Here is an 18,586-nt window from a genome sequence, read left to right as displayed (position 1 = left end):
ATATATAATAGTAATTCTTAATATCTTTCGATGATATTTTAAATAATGATAGAGAAGCAAACTAGGCTTTAAGTTCAATTTGAAATACTGTTAGGGATGGAATTTTGTTTTGCCATTTGTTTTTGTGCAAGTGGTATTTACCCATAATTATGATTATATTACAAAGCTTTGGCAATTTTTTGTTTCCAAAAAGCACTGATTCCAACTGCAATTGTGCAATTTTATCTATTCTGATTTTTAACCAATTTATCAATTCTTGCCAAAAGTGTTTAGTTATGTCACAAAAGAAAATATGTTATTTGTCAGAATATTGTAAATAGTTTTAAATTACATTTAATGAGGCGACAGGTATTTCTTTGCAAACTTTATTGTACTCTCTGATTGAATTCTGAATATTAAATTTAGTCTGTAAAGCCATGAAACTTCGAAAATGACCTTGGTTATCGAATGTCAGAGATAAAAATGATATGTTTGTACCAGCTCTGATTGAACGTTTTTCTATTAGATGTAATGTCTCTATTGTTCCACAAGGTGGAGCCATGGGGAGTAAAGTTATGAGTAAATGTAATTTTCCAAAAGTGGAGAATTTGTTTATGGTATTCAGATATCAGACAATTTCAAAGGCAATCAAAAAAAAAAAAAAAAAATTCGAACCCCCCTACTTGATCAAAAATGTTTTTGGGGATATTAAACCAAAGTGAATCAGGATTAGCAAGAAAATATATTATATTCAATTAATTCTAAAGACACCAACCATTGACTCAAAGTCAGTGGTTTTTAATCCTCCTTTGTCATAGTCTTTAACAAGTTGTGCTTTATTTATATAGTGAATTTTATAACGCCAAATGAATTTATATAATCTAGTGTTTGTTTTCCTTATATTTTGTGGAGAAATTTAAAGAGAATAACTTAAACTAATTTGGAGACGCCCTCTGATTTTGACAGTACATTTTGACCAAATATAGTAAGGTCCCTTACCAACCGGTAACTGAGACTTTTTGTAACTTTTTTAATTTATTCATTAAAATGTTTTGCATCTCTTGTTTTGACATCCTTGAACAGATTAATTCCCAAGTATTTGATTTCGGTTTTCACAAGAATTGATTCTAATTCAGTATCTGTGCAGTCGTACAATGGAAGTAATTCACACTTTTTCAGATTAAGGCAAAGGCCAGTGCCCATATTCACAAAGCATCGTAAGGCTAAAAGCAGCTCTTAGTGATGTCACTCTTAGAAAATTCTTAGACTTCCTCAAATTTTAAGATTTTTCTTAGAATTTTTCCATATTAAGATAAAGTAATTCACAAACCATCTTAGGCCCCAAAATAGCTCCTAAGCTGAAAAACTGTTAGTAGTAGTGATGAGGACTTTCAGAAGCTTAAAAGTGTTTAAACAGACAGAAACAGAGAAAGACAGAGAGGATGGAGAGATATGATCTGTATGTTTACCGACAGTGATTTAATAAGATGCTTATATTTCTTCTTCTTCTTCTTCATCTTCTTCTTCTTATTATTATTATTATTATTGTGTTTCTGGTTCGGTTTAGTTTTTCACACCATCCAAAATGTTGTATTGTTTTAAATTAACTGGCAATCAAATTATTCTGATTCTACCTTTTCTCATACAGCGTAACATAATAACAGCCTGTATTGCCGTGTGATTTGTTCGCTCACTTCTGTGTGTTGTAATCTCCGCCCTCGCTTCATTGCAGCAGGTAACAGCACTTCACACTCGTATCTTACACACACACAGGAGAGATAACGATGCATTGATTATCAGGGCCAGCAATCACAGTAATCACTGACAGCTGTGTCTGCTCCATCATTAATATCAAATACTATATCAAGAAATTGAATCCTAGCGGCACCGCTGGTGATGAGGACGTGTTTCCCTCATTCCCTGAGAACGCCTCGTGATGACTAGCGGACTTTTTGAGGACAGCCTGGTACAAATTTTCTTCAGTCTCACGTGGTTTTTTGAAAAAGTTGCTCAAAGCTGCACCAGTAACCCGCCTTCTGATCGCTGGTGAAGTTTTGCACCGGACATCAGTCAATCACTTTAAAGAAGATTTTATTTTTTGTGTATATTCAATTTTAAATGTTTAAGAAAATAACTATAATTGAAATTATATTCCAAAAAAAAAAAAAAAAAACTATAGACCTATTTTAATTTTTTTTCCATGAATCTCACTGGGGGTGGACAATCTGTCAATCTGGGTGGGCCTGGATGTGCACAAGCTCCGCCCCTAACACATGAAAGCGTAAGAGATGAGGAAAGAGGTTCAGATAATGTAATGTTTTTTACATTCATTCATTCCTCAACACTAAATAAAATCCTCCATTACGTTTATAAACAGTTCATAGACTTATAGAATGTAGACAGAATGTTCAAACCATCAAACTGAGCAGTAACTAAGTTTTCATGTCAATTGACCTTTGGAAAAAATCTAAAGTAATGAAGTTTACAACACAGAATGGTAAATGAACATGATTTATATAGAGCTTCATCACCACTGAAACAGTCTCTAAGCTTTACATATCAGCTCATTCACCAGTGGGACAGGACTGCCATGCAAGGCACTAGTCGACCACTGGGAGCAACTTGGTGTTCCTAGTGTCTTGCCCAAGGACACTTCGACACATAGTCAGGTACTGGGATCGAACCCCCAACCTCTCGATCAGAAGACGACCCACTACCACCTGAGCCACGGTCGCCCTGTGATGTAATAATTACATTTAAAACACACAATGTGATGTAATAATAATAACTCCATAAACAGTGTCTGAAAATAAAATATCTTTCCATCTATTTTCTGATTTAAACAGAAGGAACAACGCTGACGTCGTGACTTCGGCCAAAAGGAGCCGAAAATAGTCGAAAGTTGCCGAGTAGAGTCGGAGGATCTCACGAGCGGACACCGGAGAAACCCGCGGTAAGTCCAGCACACACACGCGCGTGCACGTGCGCCGGGATAACTCAGTGACCGATGTGCGCGTGGCCGTTACATCTATCAGCATCCTTCATTATCGTAAAACCATCAGATGACGTCATGTCTCCGATCAGCTGCCTTGCACACTGCAGCTGTGACGTCACTCCTGCACGGTGTGACAGCCTGTCTGCGCCTGTCACGTCACTGTCGTAGTAGTAAGAGAGGGTCAACGAATGACGTCACACCGAGGGTCAGCGTGTGCGCCGCAAGCAGCCAATCAGAGCACAGCGCTTCTTCCTTTATAATTGTATCACTTTTAAAATGTTATCTTTGATTTTCAGATAAATATCTTATAAAAGTGTATTATTCAAAGAGTTGGACACGTGACTATATGTTATAATGGTGTCATAGCAACATTAGTGTAACTTATTGTGACTGACTGATATATCAGAACAGCTGCAGTCATGTGATCAGTCACATGACTGCAGCTGCACTAACCACAGGAGAAACTGTGCTCTGTCTCCTAGCAACAGTAACCTTGGGGACGATGGAGGCAGCAGAGTGTGATGGAGGGATGCTGCGTTACCATGGAGACCGCAGCCAGCAGCAGCCCACATCTGTCTTTAATTTACAGTCAGTGTGTGTCCCATAACGATGAAAACACAGATTAGTCACAGCTTTCTGTGTGTGTGTCATAGGTCAGTTATGCCGTTGGTGAAGAGGATCATTGAGCGCACGGTTCCTGTGCCGTTCTGCTCTTCCTGAAGGTGTGGTCAGTGAGCTGGAGTGTGTGACCAACTGTATGCTGGCAGCGGTCATCAAACAGCTGGGAGGCCTAAGTGAGTGATACACTGTTATCCATTCACAGAGTTTAATCATTTATTATTCTTTTTAATTTGATGTAGAAAGGTGTGATTCTCATTGTTTATTAATAATGCATTTTATATAGTGCTTTCTCATAGACACTCAAATATGCTTTACAGAATTAAGGGATTATTCTTTCACTCCACACTTAGTGGTGGTAAGCTACTATCATAGCCACAGCTGCCCTGAGGCAGACTGACAGAAGCGAGGCTGCCATAGTGAACCATAGGCCCCTCCCACCACCACCACCACTCACACACACACTACATTCATACCATGTAATGTGGGTGAAGTGCCTTGCCCAAGGACACAATGACAGATACCACAGCAGTGACTGTCCCCCACTGTGACCCCTGGAATTCTCAGTGATCTCCATCATCAATCAATCAATCTTTATTTGTATAGCGCCAAATCATAACCAATGGTATCTCAAGACACTTTACAGTAGAGCAGTCTTAAGGACGGACTCTTCATTTTATGGATACACACATATGCATATATACGTATATACACATACATATGTATCCCACACCCAACATGAATTCATCATGGCGGCAAGGAAAACCTTCTGTTAAGCAGCAGGAACCTTGTGTGGATCCCATTCCTATGATGAACAGCCATCCACGTTATGCTGTGTTGGGTGTGTGCAGAGGAAAGGGTGGAGACAGAGTTGTTGAGACTCTGTAACTCCACACTGAGGATCCCACGGACCTGCAAGACAAAAGCCAGAAGGAGAACAGGAGCAAACACACAAGGGAAGAAGCAGACATAGAGGGAGTGTTAGAGAGAGGAATGGGACCCTCTCCGGTCCCTCTCTAACCTAAATGACCTCTCTCTTAACGCCCTCTCCAACCTCTCTCCAACCGAGCATGCCAGACCCCCCCCCCCCGGCAGTCTATGCCTATTGCATCTTAATTATGAGCTATGAGCTGGTTCCTAACTAAAAGCTTTATCAAAGAGGAATGTTTTGAGCCTAACCTTAAAGGTAGAGAGGGTGTCTGCCCCCCGAACCGTAGTTGGTAGATGGTTCCAGAGAAGTGGGGCCTGATAACTGAAAGGGCGACCGTGGCTCAGGTGGTAGTGGGTCGTCTTCTGATCGAGAGGTTGGGGGTTCGATCCCAGTACCTGACTATGTGTCGAAGTGTCCTTGGGCAAGACACTGAACCCTAAGTTGCTCCCAGTGGTCGACTAGCGCCTTGCATGGCAGTCCTGTCCCACTGGTGTGTGAATGGGTGAATGAGCTGATATGTAAAGCGCTTTGAGACTGCTTCAGTGTGGTGATAAAGCGCTATAAAAAATCAAGTCCATTTACCATTTACCAAAGCTCTCCCTCCTATACTACTTTTAGAGACAAATGGAACAACGAGTAGTCCAGCATTTTGAGAGCGTAGTGTTCTGGGGGGATTGTATGGCACTACAAGCTCCTTGAGATAGACTGGTGCCTGTCCATTTAGGGCTTTATAAGTGAGAAGAAGAATCTTGAATTCTATTCTATATTTTATGGGAAGCCAATGCAGAGAGGCTAATACAGGAGTAATGTGATATCTTCTCCTAGTTTTAGTCAGTACACGTGCTGCAGCATTTTGAACCAGCTGAAGTGTCTTAAGCGACTTGCTCGGGCAGCCTGCTAAAAGAGAATTACAATAATCCAGTCTAGAGGTAACAAAAGCATGGACTAGCTTTTCGGCGTCGCCCTGAGACAGGATAGGTCTGATTTTAGCAATGTTACAGAGATGAAAGAAGGCAGTTCTTGAAGTTTGTTTTATGTGAGAGTTGAAGGATAAATCCTGATCAAATAGAACCCCAAGGTTTCTAACAGTTGTGCTTCGTGCCAGAGTAATGCCATCTAGGGCAGTTAGGCTAGCATAGGTTTCTCTAAGGTGTCGTGGGCCCAGTACAATGACCTCAGTCTTGTCTGAGTTGAGAAGAAGAAAATTTTGGTCCATCCAGGCCCTAATGTCCTTTAGACAGGCCTCAAGTTTAGATAGCTGATTTGTCTCACCTGCTGACTAGGACCAGACCTGCTTATCTTCACAGATCTAACCAGAGCAGCCAATCACAGGCTGGTATAACCAACATATCGCTATGTTTGGTAACCATAGCGATACTCTCACCTTTATTTACCTGCAGGTGTGTATGTTTTTGTCCTTGTATGTGTGTGTGTGTGTGAGACCAGGTCATCATGCTGAGGACATCTTCTCAGAGCTGTTCTCTGAGGCAAGCAGCTTCTCTATGAGGATGAACAGTTTACAACTGAGGGTCAACCTCCTGTCAGTGAAGGTCACTCAGCTGGACTCTACTGTAGAAGAAGGTACACCGTGTTGTAATTCAACTGGTCAACATGCTACCTGGTGAACACTAACTCTAACTCACAGCATGGCTTAAGAGGCAGCCACAAATTTGAACAGCAACAAAAATCACCTCTGAACCTTCTTAGAGAGACAAACTGTGTCTGTAGTTTGACTCCCGTCTGTTGCTCCTGTCAGTTTCTCTTCAGGACATAAACATGCGAAAGGCGTTCCGTAGCACTACCATTCAGGACCAGCAGGTGGTGACACAGAGCACTATCCTCAACCCTGTGCTGGAAACGTACCAACGCTGTGACAAGCCACCACCGCTCAACATCCTGACTCCTTATAGGTCAGTGTAAGCCCCGCCCCCAACATCCTGACTACTTAAAGGTCACTGTAAACCCTGCCTCCAACATCCTGGCTCCTTTCACACATATAGTCTGGTGGACTTGGTGAGGTTCAGGTGGTGAATCTGCAACATTGTTGCATATTAATTTGGTCTGCTTTGCTTTCACACATTTTATTTGCCAAGCGCACAAAACTTTCTGAACAACGTCACAGGTGAAATGGTCGATCTCTGATTGGACAGAGTACTTCAGCCTCCAATGCCGTGATGATGTGGTGCTGCCCTGTCACTACTGACAGTCACATGGTCACGTAATATATTTGGTTTCTCTTCCTATGTTTTCCAAAGGAAATCCTAAAACAATCCACAGAAAATTAATGAATAATAATTCAAAATAACCCAGAAAGTCTTCCCATTCTTTTCTTGTAATTTTTCCAAATTCACTGTCATTAAGTAATGAAGCATTAAAGCGCCATAGAGAGAATAATTTCTGATAGAGTCACACTGCAGGGTGAGGGATATCAAGACACGATCGCTAATAATTATAGGATTTACTTTTGAGGAAATTTTATGTGCGATGGAATTATTTGAAAGAGAGTTGTCTGGTGAGACATTCCACTCATATTACTCATCGAACCGGGGTTAGATACAGAACCTAAAGTTCTATTTCATAATGTTTCATGAGATGTCTCACTATGGGATATGGCAGCTCCCGTGGTGCAGACATGCTTATCGAGCAAAAAAACCAGCCCGCAAGGCATAGTCCGTTATATATCAGGACAGCAAACAGTCCAGCATGTAAACCCGGACAAACGTGAGGATGAGGACCAACTCGCCGCTGCACAAATGTCCTGAACAGACACTCCCCTGAACAAGGCCCAGGACGTGGCGGGACATCAGGTCGAGTGTGCGTGCAGGCCCTCAGGCAGCCGCAGACCCCAACCCTCGTAGGGCAAAACAATGACCCCCATTGTTCTTGGTGATGGGGATCCATTGCCAAAGCAACGGCCCCATCACCTGTGACAGGTGTTGCTTAGCAATAGGCTTCCCCCTGTGGGAATTAGCACAGCAGACGAACAGAAGGTCAACAGGTCAAAGGGAGATGAAGAGTCCACCACCGTCTGCACAAAGGCCGAGTTGGGCTAAAATAATCCTCACATCGCCCAGGAAGAGCTGAGCACATGATGGGTGAACAGAGAGCGCACAGACGTCACTAATTCGCTTAGCCAATAATAAACATTATTAATTAAAATAATGAATTATTAAGTTGTAATGAGAACCACTGCCAGAAAAACAACGCGCACTGCGTGTTTTTTTCCGCGGCGAACAGATCCACCTCGGCCTGTCCATAGCAAGTCCACAACTGTTGCACCACCAGTGGGTGTAACCTCCGTACACCTGCGCGCCCCAAGACAGCAGGTCTGCGTCGACATTCAGGACCTCTCAAAGAGAGGAGATGATCACAACTCTACAGGATCAGCCGACGGGAGCGTAAACCACCTTGGCGGTTGATATACGCCACCACTGTGGTACTGTCTGTCCTCACCAGGACATGATATCCCCTGGGAGACGGGAGGAAGTGGATCAGTGAGAGAAACACCGCTGACAACTCCAAATAATTTATGTGACATCATCGGAGGTTTGCTTCCCAGCAGCTTCTCATCAACCTGCCCTCGAACACCCCACAAATCTCCTCTTGCAATACTTGGGCCGGGCCCCCCTGGGCCTGAGTGTGTATTACACCAGCAAAACGGGGAGGGACAGACGCAAACTGCAGCCTGCGATTGCTGCCCATTTCTCTCTCTTAGCGGAGAGGGTGGATAAGCGTTCCGGCTCGTTCAGCCAGGGAGGCACCGGCCTTGGTACGGTGGCGCCTTCTCCCGGAGGCAGGGTGCCAGTGGCCGGAGAAACCATTTGTGACAAAACGGCGCCCTCTGAAGGCGACGGATCACACACTACTAGAAAGAAATACTAGAAAGCCCAACCGGCAGCTGCCTGCTTAACAGCAGAGGAGCCAACCCTGTCAAGGCGGCACCCCCTGCTGGTGGAGCAGAGCCATACCCCCAGGAACAAGCGTGCGGCGTTCTGAGCAGTCCGAGGCTCTCCATACCCTCACAGTCGAGGGTATGGAGATGGCTGTCACATAAGACTTTCCACTGAAAGGGCGGTCCTTCCAGCAACGGCTCCAGGAAAATGGGAAGGATTTGTCCCTGCGGGTCCTAGGAGGTGGTAAGCTTACTCAGATAACGGGACCTAATGGCCCCCGTTACGACGGTGGGCCACAAGATGGAGAGGCGCCACAGCACGCCTGCACAGCCCCACAGTGTCTAAGCTTGGGAAAGAGGAGGAAGGTGTGGAAACGGCGGCAAAGGCAGCAGGCCTGGGAGCCCCAGCTGAGGCCACGGACAGCAGCAGAGTCCATAAAGGCCGTGACTGGAAATCCCGAAGGAATCCGCCTGTGGACAGTTTATCCGATAAGAACGCGAGATATACGAGAGAGAGAAGAGGTGTTTGAATGAGGAACTCTACATCCGCCCTCCCTTTTATAGAGGGTGGGAGTGTCCCCGGCGGATGGAAAGTTCTTTCCAGCCAATCAGATCTTGGCTAATTGATAAGTGATTCTGAGGGCTACAAGGAGTGTGTATCCCATAGTGAGATCCATATCCATGATTTAATTTATTTTTTCCTTTTATATACATATACACACACACACACATACATTTTAAAATAGTGCTACCTTAACTTCACCATGAGTGGAGAATTATCCTTTCAATATTAAGGCAAGGCAAATTTATTTGTATAGCGCATTTCATACACAAGGAAACTCAATGTGCTTTACATGATAAAACATTCAATTGTTCAAAATCAATAAGAACATTTAAAATCATCAGTAAAATCAATTAAAATCATCAACAAACACATGACATCATCAACATGACCATAAATCTCTCTCTCAATTATATACAGTAGATAAAAAAGTTCCTTTAACTTTGATTTAAAAATGTTCACATGTGATGCTGACTTCAGCTCTGCTGCAGTTTGTTCCACTTCTTTGCAGCATAACAACTAAACACAGCATCACCATGGTTACTGTGAGCTCTGGGCTCCACTATCTGACCTGTGTCCATAGATCTCAGAGACCTGCTGGGTTCATACCTGACTAACATCTCACTGATGTATTCTGGACCAAACCCATTCACAAATTTATAACCAGCAGCAGAACTTTACAGTCTCCTCTGAGGCTGACTGGGAGCCAGTGTAAAGACTTTAAAACTGGACTAATGTGTTCTGACCTCTTTGTTCTGGTTCAGACCTGAGCTGCAGCGTTCTGAACCAGCTGTAGATGTTTGATGAAGGCCATTACAATAGTCCAGTCTGCTGGAGATAAAAGCATGGACCAGTTTCTCCTGATCTTTCTGAGTCATTAAACCTTTCACTCTGGAGATGTTCTTTAGGTGGTAGAAGATGTTTTTGTGATAGATTTGATCTGATGCTGAATGTCAGATCTGAGTCAATCAGAACACCAAGGTTTTTGACTTGGTCTTTATCTTCTAAAGATCCAGACTCAGATACTTGCTGACAGCAGTCCTCTTTTCATTGTTACCAAAGACAATCACCTCCATCTTGTCATGGTTTAGTTGAAGGAAGTTTTCACTCATCCATCAGTTTACTTTTTCTAAGCAGTCACACAACACCTCAATGGGACCATAGTCATCTGGGTTCAGTGATAGATATAGTTGTGTATCATCTGCGTAGCTCTGATAATCAACCTTACAGTTGTGTAAAATGTGTCCTAAAGGAAGCATATAAAGGCTAAACAGAAGAGGTCCAAGAACAGATCCCTGAGGAACCCCACAGGACATTGGTACTCTGTCAGATTCAAAGTATCCAATGCTTACAAAAGAACTTTGATCCTCCAAGTAGAACTTAAACCATTACTTTAACATTTAGTCCAACCCATGTTTACAATCTGTGCAACAACATTGTATGATCTACAGTGTCAAATGTAGACTTAGATCCAACAGAATGAGAACAGATACTTTTCCTGAATCAGTGTTCAACCTTATGTCATTGATCACTTTGATCAGATCAGTTTCTGTGCTGTGATGAGAACCAAAACCTGACTGAAATTTATCAAATATTTTGTTGAATGTTAAGAATTGACTCAGTTGGTTGAAGACCACCTTCTCAATGATCTTGGCCATGAATGGAAGGTTCTGATTGGTCTATAGTTAGCCAGTATAGAGGCATCCAGTGTTCTCTTTTTTAACAGAGGTTTAACAGCAGCTACTTTCAGGGATTTTGGTACGGTGCCTGATTGGAATGATCAGTTAATTATCTGACACTAATCAGTGACAATTGACTTTACAACAGTTTTAAAGAAGTTTGAGGGTTTTGTGTCAAGGCAACACGTTGATGGATTCAGCTGCTGAACAGTCTCCTCTATTGTTTTTGGGTTCACTGTAATAAACTCTAACATTGTAGTTGACTCCTCCCTCAGTGGTTGAAGCTGTTCAAGCTTTTTGTTATTTTGCTGGTTTGTTCTGATGTTTGACCTTAATGATTGTATTTTTTCATTGAAATATACAGCAAATTCATTGCATTTTCCAGCTGACAGTAATTCAGGGGCTATCTGATCTGGGGGGGTTGTGAGCTTTTCAGCTACAGAAAACAACGTGCAAGAGTTGACATTTTTAGAAATAATTTCAGAAAAGTATTGCTGCCTTGCTTTGAACAAACCATCATTGAATTTTCACAGACTTATTTTGTATAGTTCTAGATGAATTTGGAGTTTTGTTGATCTCCATTTACGCTCAGCTCTTCTACAGTCAGATTTCAAATTCTGCATTATCTCAGTCCTCCTCCAAGATGTTTTCTGTGTGTTTGGTTTTCTCTTAGTTTTGATTGGAGCCACCACATCTATGACATTACAGACTTTTGTATTAAACTCATCCAGAAGATCATCAACTGTCTCAGCACTCAATGTTGGTGTCATTGCTATGGTTTCCATAAACTGTGCACTTGTGTTGTCATTTATGTACCTTTTCTTTAAACACACATAACTAGGGTGAACAGATGTTACAGTGTCTAGGTCAAAAAAGACAGAAATGATCAGATAGAGCTAAGTCTCTTACATCAACAGCAGAGATATCAACACCTTTAGAGATAACCAGATCCAAAGTGTGACCTTGAGTGTGTGTCGGACCAGTCACATGTTGTGTAATTGTCTACATGAATATTTAAGTCACCTGTTATTATTAAAAAGTTGTATTCAGTGCATACAACTGACAGCAGTTCAGCAAACTCATCCATGAATTCTCCAGAATATTTTGGGGGTCTATAAACGACTAAAAACAGAACTCTTGAATCACCCTTCAGTAAGAATGACATATATTCAAAGGAGATAAAATCACCAAATGTTATTTCTTTGCACTGAAATATTGATTAAAAAATGGCAGCAACTCCACCACCTTTCCTGCAAGTACGACACTTATTTAAATAAATAAAGTCTTGTGGTGCACTTTCATTGAGAATAGTATTACTGATACCATCATTCAACCATGTTTCATTAAGAAATAAAAAGTCCAAGTGATGTGTTAAAATAATATCATTAATTATTAGTGACTTGTTAACAAGAGATCTAACATTAAGAAGAGCTAATTTTAAAGACTTTACTGGAGACACTGGTGGACTTTTTGAATGACATGTTATAGGAGTCACATTTTTATCTCAATTAAGCTTTTTGTTTTTCTTTAATTTCACAATTTTACCTGTGTTACCTGTCACCACAGGAATTAAAGAAGCTGCATTAACTCCATAAGGCCCTGACTTTTTCTGGTTGTTCCTAAAAATAGAGCTATTGCAGTCTAGACCCAGCACACATCAGACCTGTGTCGCTCTAAGATGAACACATCTGGCCTGAGGAGAAGAGTGATCCTGGGCCTGGTATCACTGAGGAGGGATGGGTGGTGCTGATTGGTTCTTTAGAGGAGATAAGATGGGACCATGGTGGGGTAAAGGGTGGGGTGTCAGTCCTGTACCAGCCAGAACCAGCTCGTTCATCTGGGCAGTTAAATCCAAGAAGGCAGGGGTAGGAGAGAAGCTGGATGAGGTGGAAGTAGGTGAATTTTGGGGTGAAGCAGGTGGGTCCTGAGATGTGGGGGTTGGGTTGACCTCTTCATTTTGGTGATTTTGATTTCTTGCTGGAAGCTCATGGACTCCATGTTCTTTCCTTGTTGTTTTGTTCTCTGATGGTACATGTTGTCCTCTGTCTTTATCAGAACTGATAGCAGTGTGACTGGTGAAGTAAAACAAGTTGGATGTGAAGAGTTTTACTCCAGCCTTGTTTAGACACAGTCCATCTGCTCTAAAAAGATGACCACGTTCCCAAAAAATAGGAAAATTTTCTATAAAATTTAGTGAAAGGGCAGCACAAGCCGAAGACAAAAATTTATTCAGAGAGTAAATCCTTGAGAATTTCAGATCTCCTTTGTGGACTGGAGGTATCTGGCCACTGATGAACACTTTAGGCTGTATACAGCTCACAGTTTTTAGCAGATGGGTGAAATCCTGCTTTAACACCTCAGACTCCTCCTTGGCTAAATCATTTAACCCAAAATGAATCAACATTTAACTCATGCATAATCTGTTTTTTTTTTTTTGTTTGTTAGTACAGTCAGGGGGTGATGTTCAAATCCCTAAACAGTTGGCCATCTATGTAAAGCTTTTTTAATTTTGGCCTCTGTCGGTTTTCCTTAAAAATAGGATACGGGGATTTTTGACATTCGTTTATTTCTCGAGGGAATTGATCATTCATGTAAAATTGCGTACCTTTAAGTTCCCGACCTTTACTTTTAACCTGGATTTTCTGTTGAAAGTGTTCAAATTTGTCAATGATAGGGCGTGGGTGGATTACCTCTACGTAGACCGAGACGATGGACACGGCGAAAGGTGATGTTTTTCACGGTTTCTGCCGATATCTTAAGTGCAGATGACATGAAGTTTTTCAGCTGAGCCTCTGGGTCGTCATTGAGGGTTTCTTGAATACCTGAGAAGATCTCGCATACTGCAAGATTGAATATCCAGGACTGTCTCTTTAAGAAGCTTGTTTTCATTTTTCAGCTATTTTACCTCCGAGGTCACCGCAGATAAAGCCAAATGGATATCTTGATTGTCTTTTTGTAAGTCCTGAATTGTTGGTATGCAAATTCCAGGCTGGTCTTCATTTCCTGAAAGTCTTGGTGCAGTAAATCGACCACACCCAGCCTCTTATTAATGGATTTTAGAATCTCTGTCTGAGATTCTGCCTCCAGATCTGACGTATCCATGGAGGATTATATTTTTTTGGCATTTTGCAAACTTACCTGATGTGCTCATGGCTATAGGTCCGGTTTCCATCACGTACGCGGCGTAATATCGGTCGATGAACTCTTCGAGGTCCTCCACTCTGGCTGGTGAGAGGGTGCATGGTTGGCTGTCATTGGTGCCGTAGATTTAATGCTAACCCCCAGTTTCCACTGGATGCTGATAGGTTTCCACTTTAGTCTATGTGTTAATCTCCACCAGGTCCACTGTAGTGTGTGTCTGCTCCTTCATAGATGTGGTAGTCCAGTGCCCTCCACCAGATATATACAGGACTTCTATTTCTGGTGGACACTGGAGCACGACGCATCAATCAGCACAGAGCAAATGAAGCTAAACAGGAAGTTAGGCACGTACTCCGCAATAAAATATCGGGTTACTTTTCAAAGTAAAACACTTCAGATTATATTTCAAATACCTACATCACCAAAACGTCAATGTGTAAAAAAATTCACATCCACTATATTGTTTCCTCTCATAATGTAACTACACTGTAAACTGCAGCAACTTTGATTTAGTTCATGTTTTACAGTTTTATCTCTTCTCTGTTGACTGTTGATAAAAAATGTGTCTATGACAAATCCGGAGTCCAACCTTCTTGTTCTCCTTATTTAGGAACACTGACCTGTTTATTGTTGTGTTTAGAACACATACATTTAACCGCGTTCTCACGCGATTACATAAATATCGTGAGAACTGCTCTGTCTCGTGACGTCACAGTCCTTCAAACGGAGCGCACCGCGGCGCACTCAAAACGCAACCGGTGTGAATTACCGGACGGCGGACAGCAGTGAAATACCGGATCAGTGCCGTGGCGCAGCGGAGACGTATCCAGTGGAAACCCTGGGTCAGAAGCGTTAATGTTCAAGTAAACAGAGTTGGTATACTAGTGATTCTCAGAACATCTCGTATCCTTACCTCTAAGCCCCCGCCCCCAACATTCTGACTCCCTATTGGTCGGTATAAACCCCACCCCCTGTATTGTGTGCAGAGATGATGAGAAGGAGGGGCTAAAGATCTACACTGATCCTTCCTACTTCTTCATCCTGTGGAAAGAGAAGATGCTCCAAGCCACGGAGAACAAACGCAAGGAGAAGAGACGGCACAAGGTCCATCCAACCGATACCCATCATTATCCAACAGCCATCCAACAATCATTCGTCTGCTCTCTCTTTCTGTGTGTGTGCTCCAGGAGCAGAAACATGTGGACGATTCTTCTGGTCGGGAAGTGAAGAAGGTGAAGCTCCTCCTCCTTCTTCTCCATCCTCTGACCAATGTGACGTTCCGTTTCTCTGAAGGTTAGGAAAGCTCGTAACAGACGCCAGGAGTGGAACCTAATGGCCTACGACAAGGAGCTCCGTCCAGACGCTAGAGCCACGCCCTCACCTTACCACACCTCAGAGGGCTCTGTGTCACCTGACCGGTACGCACGCACGCGCACAGTAGTGATTGGTCATGTGATGGGGGTGTGTCCTCTCACAGGTCAGGTGTCCATGACAACAGTTGTGAGGGGAAAGATCACGTCGTTATGGCAACCAGTAGGAGTAGACAGACTCAGTCATTGGACCACATCCTCCGACCCTCCTCAGCGGTCACCACGGCGACCGGCAGGGAGCACTCACTGCGACAAAACCAGCAGAGCCAACAGCTGGTGCCGCAGAACAGCACAGCCAATCAGAACGCAGCTAAGGAGACCAAGTACGTGCACGCACACACACACAAACACACACAGACTTGACCTTTGACCTTCCAACTCCTCAGTGAACGTCAGATCCCTCCAGCTCCGCCCCCTCCTCCTCCTCTCATGCTATTGGCCAACAGCTCCACCCACATGGGGAAACCCACTGCAGGTAACTATGGTAACAATCTCAAAGGTCATCAACCTGTCGTCCAATTGAACCGGTCCCTGTCAATCAATCAATCAATCTTTATTTGTATAGCGCCAAATCATAACCAATGGTATCTCAAGGCACTTTACAGTAGAGCAGTCTTAAGGACGGACTCTTCATTTTATGGATACACACATATGCATATATACGTATATACACATACATATGTATCCCACACCCAACATGAATTCATCATGGCGGCAAGGAAAACCTTCTGTTAAGCAGCAGGAACCTTGTGTGGATCCCATTCCTATGATGAACAGCCATCCACGTTATGCTGTGTTGGGTGTGTGCAGAGGAAAGGGTGGAGACAGAGTTGTTGAGACTCTGTAACTCCACACTGAGGATCCCACGGACCTGCAAGACAAAAGCCAGAAGGAGTACAGGAGCAAACACACAAGGGAGTAAGCAGACATAGAGGGAGTGTTTGAAAGAGGAATGGGACCCTCTCCGGTCCCTCTCTAACCTAAATGACCTCTCTCTTAACGCCCTCTCCAACCTCTCTCCAACCGAGCATGCCAGACCCCCCCCCCCGGCAGTCTATGCCTATTGCATCTTAATTATGAGCTATGAGCTGGTTCCTAACTAAAAGCTTTATCAAAGAGGAATGTTTTGAGCCTAACCTTAAAGGTAGAGAGGGTGTCTGCCCCCCGAACCGTGGTTGGTAGATGGTTCCAGAGAAGTGGGGCCTGATAACTGAAAGCTCTTCCTCCTATACTACTTTTAGAGACGAATGGAACAACGAGTAGTCCAGCATTTTGAGAGCGTAGTGTTCTGGGGGGATTGTATGGCACTACAAGCTCCTTGAGATAGACTGGTGCCTGTCCATTTAGGGCTTTATAAGTGAGAAGTAGGCCCCGCCCACTCCCGCCCTTACAGTCCCCCGCCCACCACACCTCCCCCAACTACACCCCCTCCCCATCATGGCAAGGACGACAAGTCCCGCCCACTGCTGTACCCCAGGTAACCACAGCAACAGAGAACAGACAGATTCCTAGCGATCCAAACGTACCGATGAATGACGCTTGCAGTGACCTGCTGGCCGCCATACGCAGAGGTGAGAGGGAGCCTGGTTGTCATGGTGATTAAGACTTTGTTTCAGTTAATAATAGTGATGTGTTACCAGGGATACAGCTGAGGAAGGTTCAGGAGCAGCGTGAACTGGAGGAAGCAAAGAAACGCGAGCCTACGGGAAATGACGTGGCCACCATCTTGTCTCGCCGCATCGCTGTAGAGTACAGCGAATCAGAGGACGACCCTGAGCCCGACGACCAGGAATGGTCAGACTGAGGTCACACACTCTTGATTGGCTCCTTTAGGAACATGCCCCACCCTGATGGGAAAGTCAGCATTGATCTTTCTCTTCTTCTTACAGCGCCCCCTACAGGACGGTAGTTTAGTCCTGATCCATCGGAACCAGATTAACTAATCCACTAGTTTAACCCCTTTACCCTAAACCAGAATGACACAGAAGTGCCACTGAACCCTAAACCAGTCAGAGCTGGTTGGACTGGTTACGTCTCTGTGCCGGTTGGTGGTCCCTTAGGGCAGGGGTTCTCAATTTTGGGGAGGGGGTCACCAGATGCTTTCAAGAAACATAATATAAAATATTTTCTGAATAATTTGAGCCAATTTTTGCTTATTTTTACCCTTTTTCTGCAACTACACCAAAACTCTCCATATTTTAACCTATTATCACTTTTTCTTGCCATAGTTTTGCTCCTTGTAAAGTATTTTGCTATTTTTACTCCCATTTCTGACACTTCACACATGTTCAACACTTATAAACGCTTTCCACCACTTTTACACCTAATGTCACATACAGTATGTTGACACATTGTCAGTTTTAACCTCTTTTCACCAGATTTCATGATTATTTTTGCTAATTTAACCACATTCACTATTTGTCATGTTTATTATTTACCAGTTTAAACTAATTGTTTCAATATTAACACTTTCTGTCTGTTTTTATCCACTCTAATTTACAACTTTTAACCAATTTCTGTGGTTTTTAAAATCCCATTTCAACACCTTTTCCATTATCTTTGGTCACTTTGAACCATTTTATTTGTGATTAAATCAAAGATTTCTATCTTTAAGATGACTATAATAATAGTTAACTTCCTGGATAACAGTGGATATTATTCAGATATATCTTTACCTTTATTTTGGGGGTCTAGTCTGAAAAGGTTGACAACCACCGTCTTTATGAGCGTAAAGCGCCCCCTGCAGGCCGTAGTGCAGCAGCATGTAGTTCACTAACCCTCATTACCTTTATGCATTAACAAAGACCTCAACTAAGTTAACCAGATGAGATAAACACTTAAATTTTTTTTTGTACTTTACAAAGCTTTTTTTTCTAATTTATTCATATTGATTTTTCACATTAATGCAGTAAAATTTATCATTTTGATTTTTAAGTCATTTAAATGTATTCTCTCCTTAATATCTTTATTATTTTTCCATCTTTGCTTTCATTCTCACCCATTAGTGGATTAAATATATAATAACTGTTTTTAATAGTTTAGTTTAACAGCTGTGCTTGACGAATAATCTGTTTATTGTTTACAGTTGCTATGGTAACCCTAAATGATGATAAACTATGTGCAGAGTGTTGGCTTTTCTATGACTCATTGTAAACAGTTGAGTTGTGGACGTTTGTGCTGAATTATTAAAGCTTCAATAGTTTATCACAACATGCCTCTTTAGCACTTATTTTAACACAAAATAAAAGTATTTAGATCCTTTAGATTACATGAAAGCTCTGCCTTCTCATTGGTCTAAATTATGAATACATTTGTAATAATGTTAATCTGTAAACAAACGAGTGAACAGATGTTTGTGCAGATGAACAAAAACAATCTTTAATGAAAAAAACAAAAACATCCCTAAACAAACAGGGACT

General features: G+C 42.5%; 1 pseudogene; it reads left to right on the top strand.

Annotated features, from left to right (window-relative positions):
* The first annotated feature begins 2,663 nt into the window (after positions 1–2,663).
* On the top strand, positions 2,664–17,350 carry LOC114479445 (wiskott-Aldrich syndrome protein family member 3-like; annotated as a pseudogene).
* The last annotated feature ends 1,236 nt before the right edge of the window (positions 17,351–18,586 follow it).

This window comes from Gouania willdenowi, chromosome 1 (genome assembly GCF_900634775.1).
Source record: "Gouania willdenowi chromosome 1, fGouWil2.1, whole genome shotgun sequence".
NCBI classification, from domain to species: Eukaryota; Metazoa; Chordata; class Actinopteri; order Blenniiformes; family Gobiesocidae; genus Gouania; species Gouania willdenowi.
This window is presented reverse-complemented; position numbering and strand designations above follow the sequence as displayed.